The sequence below is a fragment of the Terrapene carolina genome, unplaced genomic scaffold, assembly GCF_002925995.2.
Source record: "Terrapene carolina triunguis isolate 2854851 unplaced genomic scaffold, T_m_triunguis-2.0 Scaffold33891, whole genome shotgun sequence".
Taxonomy (NCBI): domain Eukaryota; kingdom Metazoa; phylum Chordata; order Testudines; family Emydidae; genus Terrapene; species Terrapene triunguis.
In genome coordinates, this window is record NW_020698242.1 from 2,492,633 (window position 1) to 2,507,394 (window position 14,762).

Consider the following 14,762-nt stretch of genomic DNA (forward strand, 5'->3'; position numbering starts at 1 on the left):
TCTGTAAAGATATATTTTTTTTTCCATTGGCTCCACCTCTTGCAGGTTTCCTCTTTTATTTCAACCTCACTTCTACCAGTGACAAATTCCACCACGGCTTGTCCTGCTATTTTCTCTCTTCCATAGATGAAAGGATTTGTTTTTTTCTAACATGGTGCAGCTATGTTAAAAAAAACACAAGAAAACCTCCCACTCTTGCTCTAGCATGGGTGCAGCAACACCTTTAGGGTATGTGTCTACACTGAATTGGAGGTTTCACTGCAGCACAGGTTGGCATACCCAGGCTAGTGTTAATCTAACTAGCTCAGCTAAAAATAGCAATAAAGATATGACAGCCTAAGCTTCAGTATGGGCTATACAAGCCTGCTCGGAATTCTACCTGAGCTGCAGTCCCACCTACGACTTCAGTGGAAACATACTCTTTTTGCTGACCTAGTGCTCCTAGCGCCAGGCCCAAGCTCAGAAGGGGGCCCATAACAGTCTCTTCCTCCCCTCTCGCAGTGCTGCACAAGCTTCTGAGCAGCAGGATCCAGCATGGGAGCTCAGAACCCAAGGGGCCCTGGGAGCTGTAGTTCCTTGGCCAGCTCCCTGCCTAGAGAGCCTACCCTGGAGCAGGGAAGAAACTACATTTCCCAGCATTCCCTTGGCCACTATCAACAGGAAAGGGAGGGGGAGCGAGTGGGGATGCTGAGACCCCATGCGCTGCAGCTTGCTGTGAATGGAGAGCTGGCTGCTAGAAGGGAGTGGCAGTGTGAGTGGGGAACAAGTATGCCCAAGAAGTAGAAGATATCACCCTCAGAAGACTTTCCCAGACTGGATTAGGGATGCTGGTGTGACCTCGCCTGGCAGCCCCCAAAGAAGGAACTGGGTGGAATGAATGGACACTGCACCTCTCTATCTGAAGCCTAGCAAGGGAGGCATGTTGATTTTGTCAAAAATTCATTTTGGGGACAAAAGGGTAAAGAATAGTTCCTAAAAATGTCAACACATTATATTTTGACATTTTCAGAATGCATTTTGTTATTTTCTTAAGACTTTGCATTTTGATTTTTTTATTTTATTGTATTATGTATTATAAATTTAAAAAGTCAAAATTTAAATTAAACATTTTAATCAATCCTGGATGGATGAACGGATGGATGGAAATTCATTTGTGGAGAGTGTTCCAATTGTGGGGTTTTTTTCCATATTGGAATAAAAACAAATTTTGAAAATTCAGAATCCTCTATGAAAGAATTTTCCTTCTCTTCACAGCTCTACTTTTTAAACTAATATTAAACTTATTAGTTGCGTTACCAAATATTGATAATGAAATTGTTTAGCGATGCTTGAGAAAGTAAAATATTCATTTTTACCTAAGAAGTGATCTGAAATAAATAGCTCATGAACCAAGCTTATTTGAAAAAAGATTATTTTCTGACACAGTAAAGTAGAAATCACTGTCACTCATTTCTGCGTAAAATTAAGTAACATCATTTTTGCATTATAATACAATTATCGTAACAATCACATTAATATTCCTGATGGTGTTTGGCAAAGTACCACAACTAGTATAAATTCTGATGGATCATTAGTCAAAGCACTAGATGAGAAAATAGAAGAGATATTGAAATGAAAATGGTGATGTGACCACAAAAATGTTTTCCAGACATAGAACATAGGAATCTCGAGGACGAAGCTATGGCATGTAATCAACAAAGTCAATTAACCATATTTGCTGCATCCTTTAGAAATAAAGAAATATGGGGCAATTTTGTCCCTTTCTGTCACCTAGTGGAAAAAATCCATAAATCCAAAAGGCATAAATCCAAAAAGACTCTGTATGATTTACCATGAATATAAATACAATTATGAATCATCACACAGTGCATTCTATGCTAAACTATCTTTATTATATATTACAGGTGGGCTTTTTAGGATGCAGGGACACAAGTTAAAAAGGAAGAAAGAAAAGTAGTAAAAGTATTCTTCAGATTAATGTTTGGTGCATTCAGCAAACACATAGAATCATAGAACTGGATGACACCTCGAGAGGTCATCTAGTCTAGTCCCTGCACTCAAGGCAGGACTAAGTATTATCTTGACCATCCCTGACAGGTGTTTGTCCAACTTGCTCTTAAAAATCCCCATTGATGGAGATTCCACAACCTCCCTAGGCAATTTATTCCAGTGCTTAACCACTCTGACAGTTAGGAAGTTTTTCCTAATGTCCAACCTAAACCCCCCTTGCTGAAATTTAAGCCCATCGCTTCTTGTCCTATCCTCAGAGGTTAAGAAGAACAATTTTTCTCCCTCCTCCTTGTAACAACCTTTTATGTACTTGAAAACTACATTTTAGTGTCATGAATTCTTTTGTTAATACTTTTAATTTCTTAATTTTATTTTGTCTTTTATTGTAAAACCACTATTGACATTATTAAGAATAATTATAATGTTTTAGGGAATTACTTTGCTATACTATGTAATTATCTTTCATTTAGGGCTGAATAAATTTCAGTAAAATTTTAAAAGGAAAGAAGCATCAGAGAAGGTTTAAACAGGAACTCAGAACTGCTTAACCTTTTCACCAGACACTTTCTTTTCTGATCAGCATGATAGAAATTATATAACCCATAATTTTTGCTCTACCTGAATTTACTAAGCTAGGTTTCTTGTTTATTTGGTCATGACTACAGGCTAGAGGCTTACCTTTTATAGACCACAAAGCAAGTGCTGGAGGTGCTTGAGGCGTTGTTTGATCACATGATCCTGGCTCTCCTTGCTTCTGTCTACTAAATTGCACTAAAAGATGCACTAAAATGCATTACCTACTTTCCAAAGACTGTATTGCTTTCCATGTGAGCAATTGATGTATTTACCTCAGGAATTCCTCTGAGGGGAAGTGGCCCACATGGATGCTAATGGGAGTGGAAAACAATCCACTCCCTGTGTGAAGATGAGAGAAGAAACACATGACAGATATGTAGTCACATTGTTAGAAAGGTGCTCACCTATTATAGTTAGGAGTGTGGTATAAAACCTTATATAGAATGGAATAGAGATCTCAATAGTAAGATGTGCTCCATACTTTGAGAACTGGAATGCAAACAGGCAGGTGGGGGCACTGAAGAGAAAGGAATAAGTGGGCAAGGAAACTGTGTTTCCAGTTATCTGGTAAGGAAAAATCACAAGACAACTATAAAAATGAATGCTTAGCTGAAGGGAAAAAAATGCAAGAAGCATACTTTGTAGGAGGTGGTACCATACCTAATGGGGAGAGTGATTAGATCAGCTGCCTAAGAACCATCATCCCTGGTTTCAGAAATTTATGGAGCCATGTTAGTCTGTAAAGCTCTACATTTTGCAAAAATCTGACTTTGCTAAAAGACTTTGAAGACTGACAACACTGATCAAAATTTACACTATAAAAATGGGCATAAAGGGGACGGATTGTTTGAGAGAAAGGGATAGCATATAAGGTGTTATGAGACCCAGAAATGATAGGGACTAAAATAAGTACAAATGCGAGCAGGTTTGTTAGCTAAAGGACTGAATGTGCTTGACCGATTTGTGAATTGCCACAAAAGAAATGGAGGAAAGTACAAACTGACAATATTTCATTATTGCATTAGCAAAATGAGTGTGAGACTGAAGTGAAGCGGGTTCCTAAACTAGACAATTGCCAAATGGGCATTTGCACCTTGGATTTTATGATTTAGGAAAGATCCTCCCTCGAGAACAGTAGTGCAGAGTACTCGGCTATTTTGATGTGAGTACACTTATTATTCTGGGCAATATGTGATCCAGTACCTTGAAAATTGTGTGTGGCTGATTGCAGGCCATAGCTTGGGAATGGAACAGGGTGGAGATATATCTATAATTGAACACCATGATAGTCAGTCTCCCTGGAACACTTTTGTGGATAGAATGTCCATCTTAAATAATGAAGCTACTCAGAGGAGCATACTGTGAGTTTTAACAAAGGTAGTTGTGGGTGAGAAGTTGCAGTACCTTCAGGTTTAGAGGTAAAGGGGCAGATTTTCCCAAGTGCTCAACACGCACAGTTGAGAACAATGGGAACTGCCAGATGCTGAGCATATTTTAAAATCTGCCCACTTATTAAATAAATAAATACAAGACACAGATTTTATAATAATTTTAGATGTAAAAAGTTTTACTGAAATGTTTTGGGTCAGTTTTCTTCTGGGTTATTTATTTTGTTATTCATTAAATGATTTTTAAATTAAAAATCTAAAACGTCCTAGACACCGTGTCATCAATAAAATTTATTTATTATTGCTGCTATTCATTATACAATTTCAAAGCTAATTATAATTGATAAGAAGTTGTTTTGTATGAGTCAATATTTTATTGCATTTTTAATATGCATGATACACAATCACCATATTAACATTGTAATTGCTCTGAACTGTGGGCTTGATTCCTGACTGTGCTACTCCAACTTTATACTACTGAAGCTCCATTGATTAACATGGAGTTACTCCAACCTAAAACAGGAGCAACACAATGGTGACTCAAGCCCTGTGAATTTACCTGCTAGATGTGTTGTGTCTGAGACTGGCGCCTTAATCTCTTTATCCTATAGAGTAGATTTGTTCTAGTGCTTTTATTATGTGTTTGTTTCAAGTCATATAATGGTGCCACATTATTTTCTGGAAATAACTCATGGTAATGTGTAGAAATGAGAACCCATTACTTCCTAACAATGATTATGATATTGCATATAGCCTCTGAAAATATAAGAAATGCATCAAAGTGCTTATGTTGCTGTGTGCTGGTAGCATTCTCATCCAAGTCTGTTCCAAATGAAGTTTACAACACACATTGCGTAAAGACAAACTTACCACATCTGGGGTTTGGATTTATCGATAACTCAAATAATAATGATATCAGAATGCAAATCACAGCCAAAGGTGTCTCCTAAATCCTAGCTGTTCCTTGGATTCCCTGAAATATCTCCCTGTTTCTTACTTCCATCTGACCCGTAGGGACATCTCATTCACATATTGGAAGAGTTAACAAGTGGCAGCTGCCACAAGGATTGAGCGGAAATTACTAAGAAGCCGTAAACAGATTCTAACTCCAGTTAACAGAAAGGCTCAACAGAATACAATACCTACAACCTCAATGGCAGGAGGCTTTTTTCGGTCAAGGGGAAAGAAAGGGATCATAGCTCCTTGATGCGTTCCCTTCCTCCTTTGGGTTGGGGGAGCAGGAGATGGGGGCATCACCCGAGCTGAGGGAAGGTTGAAGAGGTTCAGGTTTGCCATTTCCCCCCTGCCCTGTCCTCCTTGATGGAGATCTCTCTCCTGTCCAGACCAGCAGCTCCCACTTTCTCACCCATGGAATCAGTGTAGGACTGGTGTTTTTTGGTCTGATGTGAGCATTGTTCTAGTTGCGGTTTTCAGGACTGGGAAGGAATTTCTCCCTCAGTACTGAGATTGGGTGGGAATGGGATTGGAGTTCCTCTTCTCCACAGAAGCTCCAGGACCTGTTTGGGTAAGTCAGGAGGTACAGTTCACGCTGTCACAACTTAGCAGGTAATCGATGTCCAGTGCAGATACTCAGTCCAAAGGTGGCCTGGTTTCCTGGTAAACAGGAGTCAGAAGTAGACCTAGGGGAAGGCATCCCCTAAAGAAGCTGTGAATGGGGTTGGGGCTCCTAATGTCTGGCACAGCAGAGTCAGCCCTTAGCCCTCATGCAAGGAGACAGAGGTGGGATTCCAGCAGTGGGCTGGGATCAAGTTTGGAGGGGTGGGGAACTGACAGCAGCCCTCCCCAAATAGGTGGGAATGAGCGAGGAAGGAAAGTGATCTACTCTGTATGAGTTATTGCCAGATAATTCCCAGATTTGTATGTAATGTGGTACCAGGATGGAAGGGAGAATGTTTGTTCCATACATTTTTTTAAGTATGTGCAGTGGGAGTTACAACTAAAGCAGGATCTTTTTAAAAAAGATCTCCAAAAGCTTGACACTGAGATAGCAGGTTGCAATACAGTTATCCAAGGAGGTATACTGGTAATTTATTTTGAATTATCTATTTGTTTACTCATATTGATGTGTCACATATATCTTGGTTATGAGTCGCAATGAATATGAAGCTCACTGTGGTCAAAATGAAATATACAGAACAATAGTTTCTAGGGACTTTGTTATGTTTGCAATCTGAGCGTTCTGCAAAGAAACAAACACCCCTAATTACTGCTCAGCAGATTTGAAGGGCACTAACAAAATGGATTTCTTAATTCACAGAGGATCAGAGGTAATTACACAGTAACTATTTACTAGGTTGCTGAATAACTGCAAAGCAATGCAATACACAGCTTAATTACAGGAAAAGTAGCAAAGAGGTTGCATATAAATACTGAGCTACATTCTGCCCTGAGATATTCAAACTAACATCTCTTTGACTCCAAGAGGAGTGTGTGTGTGTCTATCTGTACAGAATACGCTGGTTTAATTTTTAAATATTGTGGATCTGATCGTGAGCTGGTGTAAATCAGTGACGATCGATTGAAATTAATGGAGCTGATTTACACCAGCTGAGAATACTGTTATATTTTCAAAGAAATTAAATTGGACAATACAATATCAAGAGTAAGGACTAAATCAAACTTCCTTTGAAGTTAGTAGAAAGACTCCCATTGACTTAAATGAGAGCTGAATCAGGCCTTAAAGGAAAAATAAAAAGTATGTGAAAGATATAATCCATTAATGTTACACCAGGAAAGGGAGCTATACAGGATGGGCAGAATATCAGCAATACAATTAATCTGCTTGGTCATGTAGCTTTAGGGTATTTACATTTCTGTGAATTTTGCAGAGCTAAGGATACAGCTTACAAAAATGCATTCAGCAACTTCCAAAGACTTCTGTGTTGTCGAAAGTTAAAACTGCACATCTGCACTAGATTGCTGAAGTACTACATGTGTTCACTGTATGGATGTGAGACATGGACGCTTAAAAAGGGCACTGAGAAATGACTTATAGTATTTGAGTTTTGATGTTATGGAATAATTTTTTAAATTAGCTGGGTAACTAAAACTATGAAAAATGAGGCGATGAGAAGGATGAAATTAAAAAGAACACAACTGCTTGAGACCCTAAGTCAGAGAATAACATCTTTTTGTGAACATGCAGGTTGATCACAGAGTGACTTAAATTCAGCACTTATACTATAGGCAAGATTACAGTTAAAGAAAGAGAACCAACTATATCAGAAATATCTCCAGATGGACTGGTATCCAAAGGAGAGTGGATGTTTTACAACTCTGTCAGGACTGTGAAAGATGGAAGGTGGTGGCTGATAACTTCCATATCAGATATATCACTTGAAGAAGAAGAAGAAGAAATCCGTATTTCATAATAGTGCTGGGCCAAATTCAGCAATTGTTATGCTTTACAAAACTCAAGCAAAAATTGAAGTTGCTGAGATTTTTGCCTGAACACAGGCCTGAAGGATATGGCCCTAATTAATTAAAATCTTCTGGAGCAGCTTGCATTTTCCACCTCTAAAATTTCTCAAATTCTTCTTATATCAGCAGTGAAAAGAATGGGTGTGAGGAAGGTAAAGTATTAGGTACTGTTCCATCACCATTCACAAGTCTTGTACACTGCTTAGCTGACATCGGCCTGTCTTAAGGCATGTCTACGATAGAGTTGGAAAGTGTAGCTGCGCCGAATACGAATCTGTCCAAGACCATAGATACCGTTCTTGGGGTGGCTAGCTCATCCTGCTGCTTGCACTGCCACAGTTGCACTTTTTTTTTTGCGCACTCACAATGCTAGCACAGGTATGCCTCATTAAACTGGAATTAACACCTTCCAGCTCCTATGTAGACACACCCTTAACCACGTTACTAGTAGAGCTGGCAGCTGGATCCTGTGAAGAAAAATGTTAGTTAAAAAGTAAGTTACCCTTAAAACATAACCCATCCACCCTGCTGGAACTGCTTTCACTAAAAGCCAAGGCTACTCCCCCAGCCCAACTCCGCCTCACTTATCAGCCAGGAAATAATGCTGTCCCTGACATACCACTATCAGGGTTGACATGGGTTTGGCAAGAATCTGGGATATGTGGTGGTGATGAGGAACAGAAGGGAGAATATTTTATCTAGTGAGCATCGATGGTAAATATTTGAAAAAGTCCACAGTTAAAAAAAATTGGCATCATGTCAATGTGTTGTTATAAATATAAAATTTAAAATAAGTTTGCTTTTGAGTTATTTATCTCCTTCACCTGGAAAATGACTAAAGGACCCATTGGGAGCAGACAATGCTTTCAATCACCCTTATTTTTCCCCACAAAGAATGATTTAAGGGACAGGCTCAAAAAATGTGCTCAGCATTCTTCTTTTCCACATACTCTCTCCAATCTGTATTCCGATAATACATCTCTTCAGGTGTGCTGAAGGTAAATACCATTGGAACATTAATTTGGAACCAATGTTCTTTTTCCTGAACAGCATGTTCTAGCAGCTTTTTCCCTATATGCTGGTAGACTTACACTGATTCATGGTAATTCCTCAAGGCTAGTATGTCCCCATACTTTTCAAATAGGGAATCTTTTCCTGTAGTATTAATCCTTCAAAAATTACCACTCCTTAATATGACTTTTTTTCAATTCAGAATCCATTGTGGTCCGTTATTTTTAATAGGAAAGTTGTAGACTGTTAGGTCTTAACCTTAATTAGTTCAAAGTTAGTCTCAGGTGGAGAATTATGCAGTATTTAAGACAAATGGACACATACTCTATGCTGTAGTATTTCCACAGTGGGAACGTACCATCTAAATAAAAATTCAGCTTCATAATTGCATCCCTTTTTATCAAGATTTGCTCTGTCAGTTTTATTTGGCAAAGAGTTGTTATCGGGTGCAGTGTTATACAGATAAAGGAATACACAGAGTGGGGAGTGTAAAGTCAAACAGAATAAATTTATCATATGTGTAGATTATCTTATGAGACCCATCAGATTCAATCATAATAAGGTGTAGGAAACGATCTGTTAAATACAACTTGTTGAGCGTGAAAAAATAGATATGTGAAACAAACTCTGTTTTTGGTGTTTGGTTTGTTTTGAGGGGGTTGTTTGTTTATTCATTAATCAGTAGTTTAGATTTAGTGTGTTTTTGATTTCTCTTTTAGAACTGGAACTTCTCTCGGTTCTCCTATTTCTAATTTCAAATCTTATTATACTTGAAAGTTCACTGAGCCAGAGAAGTATGAAATAGCCATTTCCAAGCTACAGGATGACAAAAAGCTTGTAGTTTTCCAGGATTCTACTTTGTATTTAGACATTGCTTGATTTTAGTTAAAAACAACACAGCTTACTACTATTTAAGCAGAACATCAATGTAATTTCTGATAATCTATTTAAACAAAGAAAAATAGACTTGAATAAAGGAAATATTAAAGTATACATCTCTATGCATTAAATTAGGACTTTCAATGAAGGCTGCTGTTCCAGTAGTGGGGGAATCCTTGGCTACCCCTTTATGACAGCTTTACAGCTGCTTTGCACTACTCCGTAAGTTACATAGTGAAGGCTGAAAACTTGGCTTATAATGCTTCAGAGGGAATAATTACTCATGGTACTACCCACTACACTCAGAACCAAATGTTGCACTTTTAGCAAATTGCTTTTCATTGTTCATTTTGTCTTGTTGATTGTATGCTCTTCAGGACAGGGGCTGTCTTCTATTCTGTATTTTGGTTAGGGCCCTTATGTGCTCCAGAGATATAAATACTAATAAACAACAACAATAATAATAACTGAACTGTAATATTTTAAATTCAAATGTTGTATCTATTTTTTTCAAGGTGTCAGCAAACTTGTTTGCCTATAACAACCAACTCACTGTCCTCAAATAAATCTAAAAGATCATGTTTGGAGGTTTGGAAAAGTTTGATTAGGTCATTTGGCATGTTCTGATTTTCTCATCTCTTTGTACTTGGTGTCAAATGCTGAAGCCTTTTTTAGTCCTTCCTGGAGCAAGTTTGCCATTAAAATCAATGGATAGTTTGCCTGAGCAAGGACTGCCAGATTTGACCTTTATTTCCAGGTTCACGTGCTGAAATAAAGTAACATTGCATTAAATTTCTAGTGGAACTTTTTTCAGACACATGTGGTTCAGGTAAACCTTTAAACTTGTGGATCTGAACCCAGCTGAGCCTTCTCATATTTTTAGGTTCACTTATCACTAATTGATTCCTCTAGCTCCTTTATACTGTTGCATCCTTTCCGGATGTCTACCTTGTTAGACAGTGGGAAGTCAGGTTGCTTTCACCAGTGCCAATTCAGAAGTGTTCAGGGCCTGCAGATCACAGGCAGCAATGGTGACTTCAGTAATTATATAGAGGCAACATGTGCATGTGTATGCACCTAATTTGCAAGTGCAGTGCAATTATTGTGATTACATGTTTGTGGCAATTGTGCCTGCAGATGACCAAGTGGGTGTGACCTTACCAGGACTGAAAATGAGGTCTTTAAGGTGTCTCTTAAAAAAGACTTGCTAAAAATGGCATTGTGGGAGTCCTTGTTCACATCATTGATATCCATATCAATTATACTTAATTTACAAGGTCATGATTTTATTTCTTTTATTTTAAGTGACAGCCCTGCAAACTCCCTTAGGGTGTGAGAATCAAGCTGGGCCTTTAATTGTTGTGCATAATCATCATCATCAGTAATAAAACCTTTAGAAGCCAAATTAGGCCCATTGTGAAAACTGTTCTATCCCATTACCGTATGATGTTCTATGACACCAGTGCAACTTCATTGCCTTTAATAGTTTTGCACCAGAGTAACTGATTGGAACAATCCATTAGCTGCAACGGAGGAATAGCCCCCATCATACTCTGTACAGCTTTTCTATTATGTAACAGGGAATGAGGATTCTAAGAATATTGGGCTATAGCTAACAGACAAGTTTGAACTTGAGAGTCTGATAAATTGCATACAAGTGCTTTGCCATAGAGAAAGAGGTGTACACCGGAAGTGCCAAAACAGGAATATGAAAGAAACGTTAACTATTTTATATTCATAATGTATTCATCCTAGTGTAGATCTATGTGTCTGCTTAGTATTTCTTAGTTTTTCACTATTTTAATAGTTATTTCTTCTGAATTATACTTATATAGACAGCACTGTACATAAGTGAAAAGACAATGCAGTGTTTGAGGTGATAACAAGGAGCTTTGGCTCAGAGTGATAATGTCAAAAATTGGTGATCAATGTAAACAATATGTAAACCTCTCTCTCTTTCTCTTAAATGACAGTTTATTTCATTGTAGTCTGAAGAACCCAAATAACAAGCAGGGGCTATCCCCTTGTTTGGAGATTTCCAAACCAGTTGGGTCTCTCTATCGTGTTTAGTAAATTAATTTTTTTAATGAATTCTTATCAAGTTTCTAATTATAATATATTTAAATATAATGTTTATATTTCACTTGAAAGACAAACATTTTGGGGACAGTCGCAAGGGACATGAATAATTTCTTTAGAAGCTTTTCTAATTAATTACATTTCTCTGTAATATCTTTAAAATTTGAACTGTCATTGTTTCTTTCATTTAGATAAAAGCAAATCTTTAGTGTTTAAATGTGACACTAGTGCTGAGAATTCTGAAAAGCCAATACATTCATTGTTTATGTATTATCAAGTTAAGATAAAGAAAATGTGCTTAAAATGTTTTGGCTTTGTGAATTGCATATTAACCTTTTTGAATGTGTACATATTATCAATGCAATGTTGTTATTAATGTGATAAATTATGAAACTTTATGATTCATTGCATTTATCATGCACTTTTTGATGGAACAAGTTTATCCTGTCCAGAGACAATCTCCCCTAGAACTTTTCTTAGGTTATCTAACTCTGAGCAGCTTCAAGCATTAAGTGTTTACCAGATATTATATATTATATCTGGTAAACTCACATACCTTATATAACTAGAAATGGAATGTTCCAAGCTTTCCAATGGACACCAAGCATTTGCTTCTAATCCTGCAAGGTTTGCTGATATCATACTTTTGAATCTTTAAGTAAACACTTTTATGTTATTTCAGATAATTTTTAGAAATGTTGTGAATGTATTTAGGGTAATTTCTCTTCCCTTTGAGCAATGTACATTGAGAATCGTAGTAACTAAGGCAGCTGGGTTACAGGTGGAGGGACATAAAAGATAATCCCAGTATTTATTTTTTAAACTCCGTAAAACTTGTGTACAGTAATTCTCCCCCCTCTCCTTCATAAAATATATGGCATTTCTAGAATGGGTTGTACTGTGGTGTAGTAAAAAGGTTTTATTGACATTTGTTTGGAAGTGCCTGCCTGGAGTTTATGTTTAGAGACACTTATTCAGAGGACAAGAATCCCCTCCCTGAGCTTCAAAGACCGAACTCTAGCCCAAGCTATAACATCTACACATCTAGTTTTAGCACAGTAGCCCAACTCCCACGAGCCCAGATCTGTAGACTTAGGCTCTGTGGCTCACTGCCAGGGGCTGAGGCTCACTGTGGAGTTGTACTCTCTGTGGCTCAGTTTACCTGCCCTATAATGGGTATAATAATACTTGTACTTCACAGAGATGTTCTGATAATTAAATAGCATTTGTGACATCCTTAGAGATTCTTGAATAACTGGTGCTAAAAAGAGGAAAATATTACTATTGTGGTATCTGATATAGTTATTAATTAAGGTTCCATCATTACTATGAAAACCTGCCTGTTCTTTAACCTGCAATTTCCTGACAGGAACTGATTCTGCAGTACTTAATCAGGCAAAACTTCTGCTCTGGATAATTAGTTTTACCTGAGACAGGCTCTGAATTGAACTCATGTAGTAGGCAGTTCTTCAGAGTGTTGATACTTAATTGGGAAAAATGATGTAAAATAAGGTAATATAATAATAGGATGAAGTTTAATAAGGACAAATGCAAAGTACTCCACTTAAGAAGGAACAATCAGTTGTACACATACAAAATGGGAAATGATTGCCTAGGAAGAAGTACAGCGGCAGGGAATCTAAGTGTCATAGTGGATCACAAGCTGAATATGAGTCAACAGTGTAACACTTTTGCAAAAAATGCAAACATCATTCTGGGATGTATTAGCAAGAGTGTTATAAGCAGGACATGAGAAGTAATTCTTCTGCACTACTCTGCACTGATATCACCTCAACTGGATTATTGTATCTAGTCCTGGGTGACACATTTTAGGAAAGATGTAGAGAAATTTGAGAAAGCCATGAGGAAAGCAACAAAAATTATTAAAGATCAAGAAAATATGACCTCAGAGGAAAGATTGAAAAAATTGGGTTTTTTTAGTCTGGAGGAGAGAAGACTGAGGGGGGACATGATAATGGTTTTCAAGTACATAAAAAGTTTTTACAAGGAGGAGGGAGAATAATTATTGTGTGGCTATGCTGAAAGAAGGACAGGAGATATTTGACATGGGTTTAATCAGGCCGCAACTTTATTATTAGATGTCTGGGACTACCTGGCAGATAAAAGTGTACAGTGCAGGCAAATCCATGTTTATTCCGTAATTACCCAGGGGGCTTTTACCAGCTCCCCCTCTTTTTCCATCCAGGTCCCTCCAGCAAATCCATTGCTGGGAACTTATCATCCACTCCCCCCTCCTTGTAAGAGGGTTAAGATGAGCTATAAGAATGGGAGGTTGGCTCCCTGTCATACCAATCATAGGAGCCCCCAGCTGCTCCCCGTTCATTCCTTTAAGGAACACCTCTTTTTAAGTCCTTTTCCAAGCCATTTATCCAGTCACTATATACCTTTCCTATGGAGTACCTGCACTGGACATCCGCCCTACACTTAAATAATGAGTTGCAACATATAGCCTACTGCCCATCATGCCATGCATGAACAGAGCCCTTGCTGAATCCGCTGTGGGGAAGGCGAAAAAAACCCAACCGCACCCAAGCCAATCTGGTGGTAAAGGAAAAATTCCTTCCCAGTCCCCCTAAGAAAGGGGCGGCTAGTGTAATGCCCCCCATCAGGTAAAAACCTGGTATTTTACCACCTAAAAGGGAGGGCGGGTGGGTCCTGCTTCAGCCTGGTCCATGTAAAAAGGAAGGCTTCAGGTGCAGAGCTGCCCCTTTTAAACCCTACATTCCCAGAAGATAAGTCAGCAACCATGCTTTTTGCAGCAGTTTTCATCTCCCCCTCCCCCACCAGCCATAAAGTACTTTTCCCTTCATTCGGCCAGCCAGACACAGTGCCCCCCCCACCCCTCAGCCCCCCGCTATGCCCCCCGCTTAAAGGTGCAGGGAAGTCATTCTTGTTAATCTCTGCGGATAGAACAAGAAGCAATGGGCTTAAACAGGGATCAGCGACCGTTGGCACGCGGCCCGTCAGGGTAAGCACCCTGGCGGCCGGGCTGGTTTGTTTACCTGCTATGTCCACAGGTTGGGCCGTTCGCGGCTCCCACTGGGCAGTTAAGCACTGGATTAAATTGCCTAGGGAGGTTGTGGAATCGCCATCATTGGAGGTTTTTAAGAGCAGGTTAAACAAACACTTGTCAGGGATGGTGTAGATCAGGGGTCGGCAACGTTCGGCACGCGGCTCGCCAGGGTAAGCACCCTAGCGGGCCGGGCCAGTTTATTTACCTGCTGATGCGGCAGGTTTGGCCGATCGCGGCCCCCACTCGCCGCGGTTCGCCGTCCCGGGCCAATGGGGGCGGCGGGAAGCCGCGGCCAGCACATCCCTCGGCCCGCACTGCTTCTCGCCACCCCCATTGGCCCGGGA

The 14,762-nt window shown here is 39.0% G+C and overlaps 1 protein-coding gene across 1 annotated transcript in view; it reads left to right on the forward strand.

Annotated features, from left to right (window-relative positions):
• Positions 1-14,762, forward strand: part of LOC113405024 (cadherin-8-like) — a 181,131-nt gene that overhangs the window by 123,529 nt on the left and 42,840 nt on the right. The window lies entirely within an intron of this gene.